Source organism: Heterocephalus glaber, unplaced genomic scaffold, assembly GCF_053883595.1.
Source record: "Heterocephalus glaber isolate CG9 unplaced genomic scaffold, H.glaber_assembly_v1.0 deba00000768, whole genome shotgun sequence".
Classification (NCBI taxonomy): Eukaryota; Metazoa; Chordata; class Mammalia; order Rodentia; family Bathyergidae; genus Heterocephalus; species Heterocephalus glaber.
In genome coordinates, this window is record NW_028258162.1 from 9387355 (window position 1) to 9405142 (window position 17788).

Below are 17788 nucleotides of genomic sequence, written 5' to 3' on the forward strand. Positions count from 1 at the left end.
GTAAATGGACGGGAAGAAGGCAGGTTGCTGCTGCTGCTACTTGCTGCCTTCTGCCTGCCCTGCCACCCCGTGAACTGTTTCTCTTCTGCAGTGGCCCCTTGTCATGACACCCTGCCTTGGAGCCAGCAGACTATGGACCGAAACCTCTAGGAACCATGAGCTGAAATAAACCTTTCCTTCTTTAACTTGTGGGTATTGGGTATTTTGTCTCAGCAATGAGAAAAGTAACCAAGACCCTGCCTTTGCTTCCTCACTTCCTAAATCGGGCTTGTCGGAAGTTTCTCCATCTGGTGTTACCCCCTCATCCCACATGTCTCCCCTGTAGGAAATGAGAATGTTATCTGCCCTGCCCTGCCCTTGAAACATGATGTTGGACACAGAAAACAGCACCAATTTTCAAATGCATTAAAGCTGAATTTACATTATCATGGGATGTGGTTATCTAGGGATTTTCCTGCAATAACATTTTCTTTGAGTTGAGAGAAATTAGAGTACTGCCCAGAGGAGAAAGAATTAAGATATAATTGTTGTGTGAAGTAGATATGTGTGAATTATAATAAGTAAGGTTTATTGAATCCTTACTATATGCCTAGCATTATTCTAAGCAATTTATTTGTGTTATCACATTTATTTTTCACAGTGGCCCAATGAGGTCTGCACAATTAACATCTCCATTTTAGAGATGTGGAACTCTAGGTATAGAAAGATAAAGTAATCTGCCCAAGGGCCTGTAGCTGCTAAGTGGCAAAGTTAGGGGCATGAACTCGGCCAGTCTTACTCTGGAGTCGATGACTTTAACAAAATGTTACTTTAATAAAATGTTATTTTGAAGTGAATGAGTATAGGTTGCCATTTTATTTTAGATTTTGCTTTAAATTGGCTCACATTCACAGCTGGACCATAATAATTAAAATCTTAATAGCTAGCTTTGTTATAAATGAAAAGGATACAATTAGTGTCGGAAAACCCTGCAAACATTTGGAATTTTGATTTCTTATTTACAAAAAAAAATCCTGATTTGATTTCTAATCCTTGTTGCTTCTCTTTTCCCAGAGGCATCTTTTGAATGTTAATTGTCTTTTCTTTCTCAAGAATTCTCAGCATTTTTCTCTCTTTACATTTCTTTTTGCCCATGTCTACTCCATCTTGAGGGAAAAAAACCATACAGTGACCTATTCTTGGGTATACCCGCTTCCTCTATTTAAAAAAAAAATCCGGATTTTCTTTTCCATTCCCACTACCTCTTCAAGATTCTTTTCTTGAAGGCCCAAGCAAGCTCTTTGTGAAGTTCAAAGGCATTTGCTATTTTCATTGCTTCTTGCTTCTTTATCTTCTGCAATACCACAAAATCTAAGTCTTTGGCTTCTTCTGTCTTTTCTAACCTCTCATCTTCCTCCTACCTACTCACTGTGGATTTCTTCAGTGCTTATTTCTCAGAACTCTGTCCTCCTTTGGATGCCATCTTCCCTTTGAAAAGGTCATCTATTTTCAAAGTTTCACCTATCCCTTTCATACAGGTTACTTTATATCTATTCACACCTTAGTAATTGCCTCTTACACAAATTCCAGTATATTCCCAAGTGCTTCCTTAAAATCTCTGTTTAGGTATTTTACTGCCATCATTAGGCTCAAAGTGCACAACTTTTGTTTATAATATTTCCTACATGGTTATTAATGATGATGAAGATGATGATGATAGAAAATGCTATGCAGCTTAACACTATCCTAAATACTTTATATAGATTAACTCATATAACCCTTAAGATAATTGTTGTTCTTATTCCATAAATGAAGGAACTCTGGCTTATAAATGTTGCTATATGCCTGTGACTAATGTCACATGGCTACAGAGTGGAAGAGATACAATTGATTCCAGTAGATGTTCTTCTAGAACTCTGCATTTTCATGTGCTGTTTTCCAGTACCTCACACTCAAAACCTCACACTCAACACCTCCACTTTCTTTTTGTTCCATCCTAATTCATACCATATCTACTCTTCTTTCAAGATGTTTTTGGTGTCTGTATCAGTGAGAGTCTGCAAAGGGACAGATACCACAGCTTTAAGGAAACCAGGAGGAGATAAGGGAGCTTTCAGGGATTAACCACACTGGGGTGCTGTCACCAACTCCAGCCTTGAAAGAACAGAAAGGGTAAAAAAAAAAGTCACTCAGGGTTCCCTGGGGTTGGGACCACCCACCAGTTCCTGGAGCATCACAGCCACTGCTGAACCCCAATGAGACACAGGACAGGATGAGGACATGAGTGGGGAACAGAAAGACTCCATCTCTTTCTCCTCATGGATTCCAGTTTCTTGCTCTTACTTCATCACCTCATGCTTGGAATCTCATTATGTCTCCAGTGGTCTTACTTCATTCCCCCACTCTGTCTTGTTACTCCTCCTCAGTTTATTATTGGGATTCCTGCAGATCACACGTCCAGTATCTTTCACAAGTTATATTCTACAGCTCCCCCAGACCTTGGCTCTATTTCGCCTCATGCATTGCCATTCCCTTTGTATAAATATTCCACTTTCATGCCTGTGTCAAGTGCTATTGCTCATCTCTCTTTCCACATCTGAAATACTTTTGGTTTTCTTTACAAATTCAAGGCCCCTCTTTTCTATAAAAACTTTTCTGGCCACTCCTATACATAGGGGTTCCCTCTCCCAGTTTCTCCTAAATTGTAGGTAACAACTTACCAATTAGGTCTTGATTGTGTTTCTGTTTCATGAGTGTGTTTGTTTGTCTCCTTTAACTGAAGGATGAGGATCTCAGGTCAAGGGTGTAGCTGAGGGTTTAATGATGTAACTTTCATTTTCTAAACTATGGCAGTTTGAAGAGGTACAATCACAGCAGTGTAGGTGACAATTTGGTAACGCAAAGTAACGCTAAGCTCCTTATTCTGAAATGAGGGGAATACCAGCCTTCAAGTCCCTCCCTGTCTCGGAAGGGTCCTGATATTCTCCTTTGCTGCTAGCAGCGTGTCAGGACAGGTAACCCCAAATCACCTCTGATGTGCTCTGCCATTGCTACTGTATGTTGCAGCCCTTCCCAGTATGACAGTATGTCTTTGAGATTCAGTGGCACTCTGCAGGCATGGTTTCATGTCCCTTCTGGGCATTGTTATTTCCATATGATTACCATTTTTCTCATTCTTTGTAGTGCAAACCATCCTGTCTGCCAAGAGTTGCAATTTGGAATGGAAATGCTTGGCATGCAACACAGGTTCATAATCCTGGAGAATTCTGGTCTCTAACTATAAGCCAGTGATGGTGAACCTTTCAGAGACCAAGTGCCCACACTGCAACCTCGGACCCAGTTGTTTATCACAAAGTGCCAACACTGCCCCGATGTGCACTGTTATCCGATGCTCAGCTGCTGGGGTGATGCTGGGGCCACTTGGCTTGAGTGCCTATAGAGCGGGCTGTGTGTGCCTACTATGGCACGCGTGCCCTAGATTTGCCATCACTGCGTTAAGCTAATGTCTCTGGCTCAATTTGATCTACATTGACGCTTCCTCTATCTCAGGCAGTAACTGGAAGATGATCTGCATTTCTCCTCTTTGCTCAAGACGGTCAGTGCTGGAGTGGACTGGGAGCTATGGCCAGCTGGAAAACCAGCGAGGAGCTCTCTGACATGCATGGACATACCTTAGTTCTCCTAACTCACACAATTTGTACTTACAGGACCTTGCCACCTGCCATCTACCATGATGTTTACATACTGATGTTTCTCAATCACAGACTTTCATTTTTCAGTCACATACTTTATGACTACAGAGCTTTTTGACTGCTGCTGGAGAGGCTTGAAGCTCACGCAAATCATTAAGGAGAGATAGGATGAATTAGTGAAAATAAGTGGATTTATTGCACTGATCATTTAGTTGGTTTTTCTGGCCTAATGTCCAGAAGCCTTTCTCATATTATATTTTTCAAGCTTGTCTCTTTTCTTTTTTTTTTTTTTTTAGTTCTTTTATTGGCACATTTTAGGTATACAATTTGTTTACATTTATCATTGGGTGTTTGTACCTGTACATGATATATCTTAGTTCTTTTTTTTTCCCCATTACCTGTGCACCCTTTACCCCCTCCACCCTTCCCTATTTACATAGATTTCATTTACAATTTTTTTTCTCATAGTTTTTCCTTTCCCTCTTTTCCTTTCCCCTTCCCTTCCCTTCACTCCTTTGTCTTTGTACCTTTTTTCCTATTTCAAAGTATCAATTATTCATTTTAATCATTTTAACCTTTGTTTACACTATCAGTTTCTCACACTAGTGAAACTATTCGGTATTTACACTTGTGTGTCCTATTTATTTCACTTAAGAGTATGGCCTCGATATGGAAGTCAGTATGGAGATACCTCAAAGAACTAGGACTAGAGGTCCCATTTGACCCAGCTATTCCCCTGCTGGGTATCTTCCCCAAAGAATTAAAAGCATCCTACCACAGTGATATATGTGCACCCATGTTCAGAGCAACACAGTTTGTAATAGCTAAAGCTTGGAAGCAGCCTGAGTGCCCATCGACTGGAAACTGGATAAAGAAAGTGTGGTTTTTAATAAAATGGAGTACTACTCAGCCATAAAGAATGAAAAACTACAATCATTTATAGCTTGTCTCTTTTCACTAACCACACTTTAGAATGATAAGTTTTCTAATAGCTTAGTTGAAACTGGAGGAATTTTAAAAAATGAATCCTAAGAAAGGCCAAAATGTTTCAGAGGTAGGAAGAATTTGTAATGTGAAATCTACTAGCAACAGATACCTTATGGTCTTTGGAATTACATGTGTACAGTTAAGAAGATAATTCTCGATGCTCATTAATTTTGGAGCAAGGAAATACAAGTTTCATCCTTTTAAAATCTACTCTGACTTCTGGGTGGTGATGAGTCCCTAATTGGGCACAGCTAGTTACCTAGATGTTTCTTTCTATCTAGTAAAATTATATTGCCATTTTAGAGATGATCACAGAAATGAAAAAACATCACCACACCAGCTAAATCAAAACACAGGGAATGGAAGAAAAAAAAGAACCAAGGGAAAAACCAGTCGAGTCCATGTGCAAACCTTCCCTGAAGATTTTGACAGCAAGAAGGAACTTACTCATCTGTCTGGCTCAACTGCTGTAAAATTATGTGATGTAGAAGAGGAAGCCAGATCCGGATGGTGGCAGGGAAGGGGCTGGGCAGCTTCCTTTGGAAATACAAAGGCCTTTCATTGGAATGGGAAAGAAAAAAGCCGAAAGCCGAATAGGTGGCTTTGAAGGCCTGCAAATGCAGCCAGCTGAAACTTTGTAAGTATTTAGCATAAAACTCATTTTTAATCTCATAAACTTAATTTTTTCCCCAAGCATATGGGATACATAAAAAGGAAATAAAACTTTAGTAAATTGAGCCTTACTTGTGCTTTATAAAAAAGAAACTGAATTGCTCTAATGGCAGATGCAGCTGCCTTTCAGCTCTGAACAACCAGTGTAAATCTAGTTTTTAGTGCTTGATTTAGTAAACGCTCAGCTGCAAACAGGCTTGGAAAACAGCTCTGAGTGCAGGGCTTTGCGTAAAGGCAGTTACGTAACCTTTGTGTGTTGTGCCTTTAAATATGTGAAGAATAGCAGAAACCCTGATTGGGATCTCTTACAATTGTCCTACACTCTATATTTAAGTCTACAGAGAGTGTCCCACTCATTACATATAGAGCTAGCACAAGTGAATTCTGATAGGCATGCATGTAAATGTATGTGCAAATGCATTTTTTTTACTCATTAACAGTAAAAAAGCAGAGTACCAGTAATGCATTAGTTAGGAAGCCATAGTAGAGTTGGACACATGTTTGGTTGTCTTGAAGTGATCATTACAGCTTGTTTTGGATCCTGCCCTTTTCTGAGCTGTATGTCACGCTCCCACACATAGACTAGAAACCGAAAGAAATCCAGTTCCTGTTCTGCTTAGCAAAGGCTACACAGGCCCGGCTTGCAATTTCTGCTAAAAATAGGGAGACAATCTCGTTCCTGATGAACAAGATGGAACATCCAACTGCTTTCAGATAGATGCATACGTAACTCTTAAACTTACAATGCTCGTTTATCCTACATATTTCTCAGTGACCTGGACTTACTGAGGGATTGTTGTTTTGGTGGTGGTCATTTTCCCAATCAGTAGGTATTTGCTACTGGACAAAATGAGCTTGGCACCTTTCGGCATTTCCTGCTAAAGGAATCTTTTAAAAGGATTCTAGCTCGAATGGCCAGAGTTGATCCTGGGAACAATTTGAATTAAGATAAATTGGTGCCTGTTTCTTCCTTCCCGAAACATCTTCCACTATTTCAGGTTTATTTTTAGCTGTCAACGAAACCTGCTCAAGGCATTCATTGATAAGTGTTAAGATTCGGTATTTCTCCTAAGTATTTCCAATTTTAAAAGAGACGTTTAAATGTGAGAAAGTCCCAAGATCCTAAATGTGGACTGTTTTCTAACAGGTCTGGGGCTGGGCAGAGAGCACCTTGCTCCACGGCTGGCTCTGGTCACAGGGCCGCGGTCGAGAGAAGTCCGTTCTCACACCCTCTTTCTTTTTCCCATCATCTGGCTGCTCGCCTGCCAGCAACTGGAGCTGCTAAACAAATGGAGACTACATAAAATGTGGAAACAGGCCTACGCCAGCCTGGCAGGTGCAGAGGGAGTCCTCAGCGAGGTTCTGGCTTCTGCTGCTGCTGCTGCAGCTGAGTGACCTTAAGGGAGCCCCTAAACTTCTGAGCTTCTGGCTGGCCTACTTTTTAGGGCCCTGAGAGCAAAGCCACAAGAAAGCACACTGAAAACTGTGTGCAAATGCAAGCTCCTGTGATGATCCATGTCCGCGCAGGATGCATGTACATACAATCTTCTGATTCCCCATTGAGGCTCAGAGAAAGGGTGTGAAGGAGTAACAATCCTAAACCTGTGGGTGAGATTTAGAATTTAGAGGAGATTAACTCACTGACTCTGCAAGCAATTAAAAAGGATGTGGGTATTCCAGAAGTTCGTGTAACTATTCCGTGTTCGGGCGGGGCCTTTGGAAAGTGGTTGGGTCACAGGCGCTGCGGCTGACTTACCGAGAGGAGGCGCTGGTGTCGAAGGCGGCTCCCTGGGCCTGCAGCTGGCTCCTCCCTCCTGCTTCCGGGCCACCGTGAGATGGGCTCTGCCTTCCGCCAGGCCCTTGCATAGTTCTGTTGCTGACTGGAGCCGACCACGAACTAGAACTGCGGCCCAAACAAACCCCTCCACCTCTAGGCTGTGGGCCTTGGTTATTTTGTCCCAGCTGTGAAGAAGTGACAGAGACCCTGAGCTCCTCCAGGTGTGATCTGTGTCACAGCTCACCCCAGCTCGGAGCTTCAACTAAATTAATTTGATTAATATTCAGATTAATCACCCGAGGGCCTTCCTGTTTATACCGGAAGTCCGCCATTTTCTTTTTTTCTATTAACTTTAAAATAAAAATTTTGCATGGATGTAGTGTACAAAGTCAACGTAAAAGGTCTCTGATGGATTTAGCAGTCCCCTCGTCACCTCTCTGTCCCCATCTCCCCAAAGTCTTTGGACTCTTTTAAGTGTCCTTTGATATTTACATTTCTCCAGCATTCTAAAAACTATGCGTGTACTGCTCTCTCGTGCTGTACCCATTCTAGACATTGTCTATCTGATTATTATGGAAGACACAGATAGCTTTCTACCCTGGATTCATCGGGCTTTCCTTTCTCATCTTTCTAATAGAAGTACAATACAGTTCCTTCACTATTTCGGTTAAATCAGTGTGGTGGTCATTCTAATGACCATTCTTCATAAACCTTGTAGCGTACTATTTTCTTTCCTTATTTTATATTTTTTCTTAAACTTAACAGTGTCTTTTTCATTTGCTTAGTTTTTCTTGAAACTCTTTTTAAATTATTTTCATCTTTCCTGATGGCCTTTTAGTAAGACTTTCCACAAACTCAATCACCAAATCCAATTTATTAGTTGTATATCAAGCTATCATATTTTGGGTTACATCTGCTTCCATTGCAGGCCTAACTGGGCTTTCTGAACTCATATTTTCCCTTTTTTGTTAGAGAACATCCTCTAGTAGTTTCACCTGAGTTGTAATATGCTATGGTAGCAGAAGGAATCAGGACAACAGCTACTGCAATGTCAACTTCCCGAGTCACACTACTTCATTCATTCATTCTTTACTTGGTACTCACTTATCATTAGGAATCTCTCGGAGCCCTCTTTTCAAAAATCTCCTTTTTTTCCCTCATGTTTTGAATCTCCTGTATATCTGAGAGTTTCCCAAGAAAATGTGCACAAGAAGTAAAATTTTGAGAATTTACATTTCTAAAAGTGTTTTCATTTTAACTTACTTGCAACTTATGGCTAAATAGGAATAGTATTTTATCATAGTCTTCTGGGGCTGGTGTTGAGAAGTACAAGGCCATTCTGAATCCTGCTGCTTTCAATTCTCTCCCTCTCTCTCTCTCTCTCTCTCTCTCTCTGCAGTATTCTGAACTCATATACCTTTCGATGCCAATATTTTCTTCCACTGTACGAATTAGACTTTCAATGTGGAAACTGATGTCTTTTGATTCTCAGAAATTTTGCTTATGATTTCCTCTTCTATTTTCTCACTTTTTCTCCAATAATCCAATTGCTCCAATGTTGAACTTCTGGCCTTGTATTATAATTTCCCTGTTTCTCTAGTTGCCCCTTCTTTTTAGTTTTTTCCTTAATTTTAGAGTTTTCAAACGCACCGATTTTTTATTTTTGTCATCATGTTTTTCATTAGCGAGAGTTCCTCTTCTCTTCCTCCTCACTGTTGTCATCATCGTCTTCTTCTCCTCCCCCCTTCCCCTCCTCCTCCCCCTCCTCTTTTTCCTCCTTCTCCTTTTCCTTCTCCTCCTTCCTCAGTTACTAGGGATTGAAATGAGGGCCTTCACACTGATCTACATCCCCAACATGAAAAAGATTTTTTAAAAATTGAGATAGTGTTTTGCTACAACAGTGAGTAGCCTAGGCTGGGTTGGAACTTGCAGTCCTCCTGCCTCAGTTTCCCACAGTGCTGGCATTACAGGCATTCACCACCATCCTTGGTTAACATTTTGTTCTCTGATTGCTCCTTTTTGGAGGATCCTGTTCTTGTTTCATGAATGGATTATCTTTTCTTGTGTCTCTGGGGGTACTTCCAGGAGTTGCAGTTTTTACCTTTGTTCTTCTTGCATTGTTACAGTTTCCAGCAAGTTGCTTTTTTTTGGCTGTTTCTTCAGATCTTTGTCTTTAATACAGAGGAGTTTCCCATACAGCAGCCCTTGGTTGTTCCAGATCAAGATGAGAGAACTAGAACCGTGGTTAGTTTCTGTCAGTATGATTGTTCTTGGTGACTTTTAGGTTTACCACAAGATCATCAAAACTTGGGTCATTTCTTTCAGGAATGCTCGGTGTCAGTATCTTGATGTCATTCTCTTTTCTCTCTTACTATTTTACTATCCTTAATGCATTGCTTTTTTCTTTTTGCTTAAATATAAGGATCTACACAGCAGCATGAAGTCCAGTATTTATCCCAACATGCCTTTGGGCAACTTTTGTTGTTGAGTAAGGCATTTGTGGATCTTCTTTCTTTAGTCTTTTTCTGACTTTGTAAGCTACTTCACTATAAAATGTGATTCATTACATAGTGCCTGTTAGTATTATATTTTCTTGAAAAGGAGATGTTTTTCATTGCAAATAAGACAAACAACCATGTCTTTAAAACAAAAGAAGTATTTCCCAGTCACCTTACTTTGAAACACATGATTTTCATCAGCTGCTTTTCTTTCCTCAGCAGCAGCCATTTGGAAAATGACAGACTCCACTCAGTCCATCCCCATCCATTCTCCCTGCCAGCTGCTTTCCCATCAAGCCAGCGGAGACAACTCTCTATCTGAGGCAAAGCCCATCAATGATTATCCGCCAACTGCCAGACTGCTAGTGGCACACCCATCGGCACGTGAGCAGCAGGTGTCTGGGGTGTAACAAACTGAGGTAGGTGCCCGTCTGTTAAATGAAACGCTTTCTGATATTGGAACCTGGCCTGTCTTGCCTTTCTGGGGCTCCCTTTCCTCGTCTCTATGAGGAGGATAACGCTAATTCGCAGAGAGGTTGTGAGTGTTAAGGGAAATTATTAGGCTGGAGGCTGCCCATCAGTGCTTTCGGGCAGCAGCAGCACCTGAGCTTGTCAGGGAGGTTTGAGAACCCAGAACATGTGTCCTCTGCGGGAGGGTGCAGGTGTGCACCGTGCCCTCCCATGTGGACTGGCACACAGTGTCTCGACCATTACCCCACAGTAGTTCCTATGCAGATGTTTTTATTATTCCTAAAAATATTATTGCAGAAAAGAAAACCAGGAATAGGAAATAATAGTTGCATTAGGTTCCTATTGTTGTTTGAAGGGGTTGATGCTCATACACTGCCATGTTTATTCTGTCCCCTCTTTTCAAGCATGCATTCTGTCAGATGAACTCCAACGAATGGCTAATTTTACTGTGGTCCATGCTGTGTGCGCACAAATCACACATGAAGGGTGTCTATGCACAGATCAGCCTGGGAGATGACACCATGGTATGAGAAGTCCACAGAGTGTAGTGCTCTGGGAGTGGATATTAAATGTTCTCATGGTACACACAGAGAAAATGAAAAACAGAATGGTAATTATGTGAACTTCATGGATTTTTCAAAGATTAGGAAGAGGAAGATCATCAAAGGCCATAAAATATAGCCTTGTGTGTGTGTGTGTGTGTTTTTGTATGTATTGAAGTGTGTGTGTGAGTTGTGTGTCAGACCCATTGTACCGCTTTTATATGCAGATCTTCCGAGCCTCTACAGGCAGTTTTTATCTTTAAAGCACCCTGGGTGGGGCAGGCCTCCAGGAAGGGAGGACAAGTTCTCCATCTTCAGTCGCTGCTTTCTTTTCAATGTTGATTCCTGTTTTCATCAGTGCACATTTGCTGTACACAGTGTTTACATTCATCTTAGGAGACCTCATGCTTTAGGAAGTCGGTGTACCTGCCCGTCCTTTGTGCATTGCTCTGTGTCCGAGGACTCAGCTAACATTAGGCTTTGAATCAGCACCATCACATCAGTCAGTGAAAAGTATTTATACAAATACGGGGAAATGTGTGGAGTCCAGAGGCACAGCGGCCAGGAGCTTACAGCACAGGCTATAGTGTGAGAAAAACAGATTTCAACCCCATCACTTACTGGCTAGAGGCTCTGAGTAGACTTTCTATCCTTAGTTTCTTAGAAAAAAATAGTGGAGTGAATAATAACATTTGATTTAAGATAATGATCACAATGAGAAATGTAAATATATTGTATACCTAAAATGTACAAATAAAAGAATTTTTTAAAAAGATAATGAAGATCAAATTAAATAATTATATATTGATTAACAATATCTCAATAGGTGGTTTTAGTAGCTATTTAAATAAATTATTTTGGGACCGGGGATTTAGCTCAGTGGTTTCACCGCCTGCTGCACAAACGCAAGGACCCAAGTTCGATGCCAGGTACCAAATAAATAAATAAATAAATGATTTCATCATTTTGACCATATCAACATTTTATCAAAAATCTCTTGGAGATACCTGCTTGTATTCTTGAACAAATGAAAGCCATTTTTAAAGTAAATGGGATTATACTCTATATGTTATCCTATTGATTTATTCATTTAACTACATCATAAGGCACTTTCCAAGTCCAAAATAAAAAAACAACATCGTCTTTCTACATGTCTATCAAGAATTTTATTTAATGTGTCCATCATAATTTTTATAATCATCTCTATGGATAGTCTAAATTTGTGGCCATTTTTTACAAATTAAAATTTTCTGGAATGGATAGCCTTATGACATTTGTTTTTATTTTTGGTAGTGTATTTTTTTGCTACGAGGTAAGTGAAATCTGAGGATCTTAATTTATTTTAATTCTTATTTTAACTAAATCAGTCCTTTCTTAAAATAGTTGTTCATCTGTGCTTGAGACCAATGAAAAGCACTGTTTGGTTGTTTTTCTCAAAATGTTACTCACATTCCTGTTTTAATTATATGTTAGATACAATTTATGTACGTAAATTTATAAACAATTTTATATAGTGCATGCTATACATTTTGCATATAATTTTTGGTATGAAATCTAAAGGAATTTAGCAAAAATTCTGAACAACACCAGTCCCCTCAAGAGCAAACAGACTTATTAGTCTGTCAGTAAGTACAGACTTACCCCTTCCTTTGCAGCTGCTAGGAATAAACATAATATGATTTAATCATTTTCCAAATTATGAGTACTTAACATGTTTCTCAACGTTCACTTTTGAAACTAATGCCCTAGTTGAAATCTGTATGCTTGTGCCTTACGTCCATGTCTGAATGTATCTCTAGAACAGATAGGATGGAATTACAGGCCCACATGTTATACAGAGAGAGCTGTGCCAGTTAATCTCGGTGGTGTCTACTTGACTTCATGAAGAGACGTCAGAGAGGTGGTTCAGTTATGAGGACCCTCACCCCATGGATGAGTTCCTGGCGGAAGGAGTTAACAGGAAGTGGGGCCTACTGGGGGGAAGTAGGTCACAGGGAAACGACTTTAGTGATTAGATCTGTTCCCTGGTCCCTTCCTCTCTGTCTCTTTCCCTGCTCTCTGCTTCCTGGTTGCCAGGAAGGTGAAGCGGTTTTTCTATGCCTACCCTTCTCCCATGATGCTTCTGGCTGGAACCCAGTCAACCATGAACTGAAACCTCTGACACCACAAGCCAAAAACAAACCTCTCCTCCTTCAAACTGTAACTATCAGGTTTTTGGTCTCTCTCATGATGGAAATCTGACCTATATAATAGCTTTAATAGATACTGGATGATTATTCTTCAGCAAGTTTTATAAACTGATACTCCTTCAACAGTATGTGACAATATTTATTTACCCACGCTCCTGTCAATAGAATATCAGTCGGAAATAATGTTTACCTATTTGCTGAATAAAGAAAATGTTAGTTTAAATTGCATTTTAAATTGTTGAAGAGATTGAATGGTATTTATTTCTTATACTTTATTTTTTTCAATGATTTTTAAAAGATGAACTATCCGTGGCTATTACCAGTTCTGTAGGTTATCTGTTTCTTATTGATTTGTAGTTTTACAAGTGCATAAATGTGTGTGTCTATAGATCAATTCTTTTTTTATATACGTTACAAATATTTCTCTACTCTACTGATTGATTTTTAGCCTTTGTTTATGAGATCTTTTCTTCATATACATTTTCAAAGTTTCATGTATAAAAATTTATTAAATTTTATGTGTATTTTAAGCTTGTATTTTCTAGTACAATAAACACATTCTCCTGTGCTCCTATACCTTCCTCGAATTTTAAGGCTTTATATATTGTAACAGCTTTATTGAGCTTAAATCACATACAATAACATTTGCTCATTTAAAGCGTGCTATTGAATGGTTTCAGAGAGGGGCAGCCATCCCCATAATCAATTTGAAGACTTTTCATCAACCCCAAAAGGAAAGTCAGTGCCTGTGTACAGACTTGCTGCTTCCCACAACACTTCCTCCTCACATCCATCCTAGGCAATCGCTGATCTATTTTGATTTTTATATTTTTGTCAGTCCTGGAAAATCAGAGAAGTGGAGTCCTGTGTGATCCTTGTGTTTGGACTTTGTCATTTAGCATGACGTGTTCATTTCATTCAGTTGTGATTGTATTACATTTTTATAATTAGTTTGTTGGTCCATCTGGAATTTATTATTTATATCAATTGGGTAAATAATTATGTATAAATTTTTCTTATAAAATAGCACAGCCAGTTGTACCAAGACTGTTTGCTGATGATTTAGTTCATCGTTTTCCCACTAACCTAAAGGCCTCCATCATCCGTATGTATGGATCTGCTTCTGGACTCTCTTTCTTCTTTTTGTTTTTTGGTACTGGGGATCAAACTTGGGACCTTGCGCTTGCGAGGCAGATGGTGGCACCACTGAGCTAAATCCCCAGCCCACTATTTCTTTATTCTTTTACCTTTATCACATGCTCTGAGGATGCTAGCTTTATCATATAGTTCACTATTTAGTAGGGCAAGTCTGTTCTTCCTACCTCCCTGCCTCCCTTCCCTCCCCCAGGTGCTGGGGCTCAAACCCAGGGCTGTGCATATGCTAAGCAAGTGCTCTACCAGTCACCTACAGCCCCAGCCCTCAGGGTTTCCTTTCCCTAAATATTTCTTGGTTACTCTTCCATATTTTTTCTTCCATTTTAATTTTAAAATTGGCTTGTCAGGTCTCATCAAAATGTTATTTAACATTTTGACTGGAATGTCATTGATATTAGAAATTAAATTTTAAAGAAAATATTATCTGCTTTATCCAGTCTCCAGTTGATAGGCATTTGGGCTGTTTCAAAGCTTTAGCTATTACAAACTGTGCTGCTATGAACATGGGTTCACATATATCACTGTGATAGGATTCTTTTAATTCTTTTGGGAAGATACCCAGCAGGGGGATAGCTGGGTCAAATGGGACCTCTAGTCCTAGTTCTTTGAGGTGTCTCCATACTGACTTCCACAGTGGTTGCACCAGTCTGCACTCCCACCAACAATGGAGGAGGGTTCCTTTCTCCCCACACCCTGACCAGCATTTGTTATAGGTTGATTTCTTTTCTTCCCCCCTGCCCCCCCAAAAATAAAAGAAGCAGGAGTAGCCATCCTCCTCGCAGATCAAGTGGATTTCAAATGAAAATCTGAAACACTCTGGTCCCAAGAATTTCAGATAAGGGATAGTCAACTTGTATGCACAAATCTATTGTGAACATGTGTTTTCATTCCTCTTAAGTAAAAACTTAAGAACAGAACTGTTGGCTCTTAACAGTAATATAAGAAATTTCTATATTGTTTTCCAAAATGGTTTTATCATTTTACATTCACATTAGCAGTATTAGAAAGTTCTAACTGGTTCATGGCTAACCTGACATTTGTTCTTTCAAAACTTTTAACTTCATCTCCCTAATGAGTGTATAATTCAATCTTGTTATTGTACTGATTAGTATTTTTCTGATTCTAGTGTTCCACACCTTTCCTTGTGCTGTACTGGCTATTTATCATCTTCTTATGTCTACATTTTAATTGGGTTGTCTATTAATGAGCTCTAAGAATTCTTTATATATTCTGGTCATAGGTTATATGCATTATAAATACAGTCTGTTTAAGGACTACTTTTCATTTTCTTTTTTTTTCATGGAATAGAAGAGGTTTTATTATTTCATTTTAAAGAGAATTCATACACCATTGATTATACAGAGCCATTTCTCAGTGTACTTTTCTGTCCACTTAAGAAATCAGAATACACCATGATGAGAATTAGTAATGCCAAAACAAGATCACTGGTTATTATGTAGGGTACAAATACACACTTAATTGTTTCACACTTTATTGAACACAAAGCAAGAGTCAGCATCTTTGTCTTCGTTGTACACAGCTGAAGCAGGAGCCAGGGAGGGCAATGTGGCAGTTTCCTTGGCAGGAAAGGTTCATGCCCCAGAGTCCTGTCATGTTGTGGGAAGATTATCCCATGTTCTGTTGGTTGCCATAGCCCCTCAGACGAGTGTCCTTCCACTCACCCCACTCCTGTGCTCTGTGGAGTGTCTTCTCATCTTCTTCTTTCTCCTTTTCTTCATCTTCCTGTTGTTGAGCCACTCTTTTAAAATCAACTGGTGAATCTTTTCCTCTCTCTCTCTCTCTCTCTCTCTCTCTCTCTCTCTCTCTCTCTCTCTCTCTCTCTCTCTCTTCCTTTCTTTCTTTCTTTCTTTGCCTGGAGGCTTTCTGTTACTCAGACTCTTTGCCCAGACCACCTCTGCCCTGCTGTTGTCTTGGCTCTTCCCTGGTCTGGCAATGCTCCATGTTTCCGGTGTTGCTCATGCCACTCACTCACTGTCATGGTTGCCAGACTTGGATAACCAGCTCCAAACACTCTGTCTGGGCCTTGTCCCCAGTATGAAGGGCTTCACTGGAGGTCTGTCCTGAAGAGATGGGTGAGAAGTTGATGCCTCTCTTAAAGAGCCTCTTTCTCTCAGGATCTTTATTTCCTGGTCAATGCTCTCAGTCTCTTCTAAACTGATTCCAATCCACCTCCAAAGGTGAAGGAGGTAAAATTCACGAACTTGCTCATCATCTGCTTGATTACTTTCCACTGCAGATTTCAGGGCAGACAACCTATGCTCCACTTCTCTCTTCTGCCTGTATCTCTCTTATTTTAACATGTCTTTGAGATGCCATTGCAGTGAGGTTAGCATAGGCCACCAAGGAACTAGCAGTGTTATTTTCAGCTGAGCTGTTCTTAATTTTGGGCAGCTGAAACTCTGCCACATGATAATAATGGCACTGAGTTAAGTAGTTTATAAAATGTCCTCGAGCCTGCTGCAAATGATCTTGATACTTGCTGGGGTTGACTTGTTTCATGGTCAGGGCTCCTTGAAACGCTGGCACCATCAGGTACTTCAGGTCGATGGACGCAATTTCTTCTAAATCTTCATTTCGGCTGAACGAATTGAGCTGCGATAACATTTCAGCAGCCTTCTCAAGTAGGTCCAGTCCCTTGAACACTTTATCCTGGATTATCCTGGAGCCGGTAGGTTCATTCACTACTTCTACTTCCTCCAGAAGCTGTTTTCTGGTTGATTTCTTGACAGCAGCCATTCTTTGTGGGGGGAGGTGGAATCTCAGTGTTGTTTTCATCTGCATCTCTCGAATGACCAGTGATGTTGAACATTTTTCATGTTTATTTGCTGTTTCTACTTCTTTGTCTGAGAAATGTCTGTTCATTTCAGATGCCCATTTTTGGATTGGGTCTTTAAATTTGGGAGGTCTGATTTTTTTTTAAGTTCTTTATAGATTCTAGATAGTAGACCTTTGTCTGAAGGACAGTTGGTGAAAATTTTTTCTCACATTGTGGGTTGTCTCTTCACTGTGCTGATTATTTCTTTTGCAGTGCAGAAGCTTTTTAATAAGATGAGATTCCAGTTGTTGATTCTTTGTGCTAGATCTCATGTGACTGAGGATTTGTTCATAAAGTCTTTTCCTATGCCAATGTCTCCACCTGTTCTACCTAACTTATCTTCTGACAGGTTTAGTGTTTCTGTTTTAATATTTAGATCTTTAATCCATTTTGATTTTAGTTTAGTGCTTGGTGAGAGATATAGGTCTAGTTTTAATCTTTGGCAAGTTGAAACCCAGTTTTTCCAGCACCATTTATTAAAGAGACTATCTTTCCTCCAGTGAAGGTGTTTGGCTCCTTTGTTGAAAATGAGGTGGCTGAGTATGTCTGAAGTTTTCTGCATCTTCTAATCTGTTTCCCTGATTCTCAGGTCTGTTTCTTTTCCATGACCATACTGTTTTTATCACAGTAGCTTTGTAATATAGTTTCAAGTTGGGGATTGTGATGCCCCCTACCTCATCTTTGTTGCCTAGTATTGCTTTTGCTATTCTAGGTCTCTTCTGGTTCCAAATGAATTTTTGGATTTTTTTCTCTAGTTCTGTGAAGTATGCTGTTGGAATTTCAATTGGGATTGCATTGAATCTATATAGCAGTTTCGGAAGTATGGCCATTTTCACTATATTGGTTCTGCCTACCCAGGAAAGATGTGGGTTTTTTTTTTATAAAATGGAATACTACTCAGCCATAAAGAATGATAAACTAGAGACATTTATAGCTGAATTGATGCACATTGAGGCCATACTCTTAAGTAAAATAAATAAGACACACATG

The 17788-nt window shown here is 39.8% G+C and overlaps 1 long non-coding RNA gene and 1 pseudogene across 2 annotated transcripts in view; one reads left to right on the forward strand and one right to left on the reverse strand.

The window, feature by feature from the left end:
• The first annotated feature begins 4876 nt into the window (after positions 1 to 4876).
• Positions 4877 to 17788, forward strand: part of LOC110344928 (uncharacterized) — a 46525-nt gene continuing 33613 nt past the window's right edge. Inside the window, exons 1-2 of one of the 2 annotated variants that reach the window (XR_002387891.2) lie at positions 4877 to 5295; positions 9825 to 10024. This is a non-coding gene — a long non-coding RNA (uncharacterized LOC110344928). The remainder of the gene's footprint in view (positions 5296 to 9824; positions 10025 to 17788) is intronic. The other variant, XR_015449678.1, reaches the window with a different exon arrangement.
• LOC101704047 (immunoglobulin-binding protein 1 pseudogene) lies at positions 15770 to 16764 on the reverse strand (annotated as a pseudogene).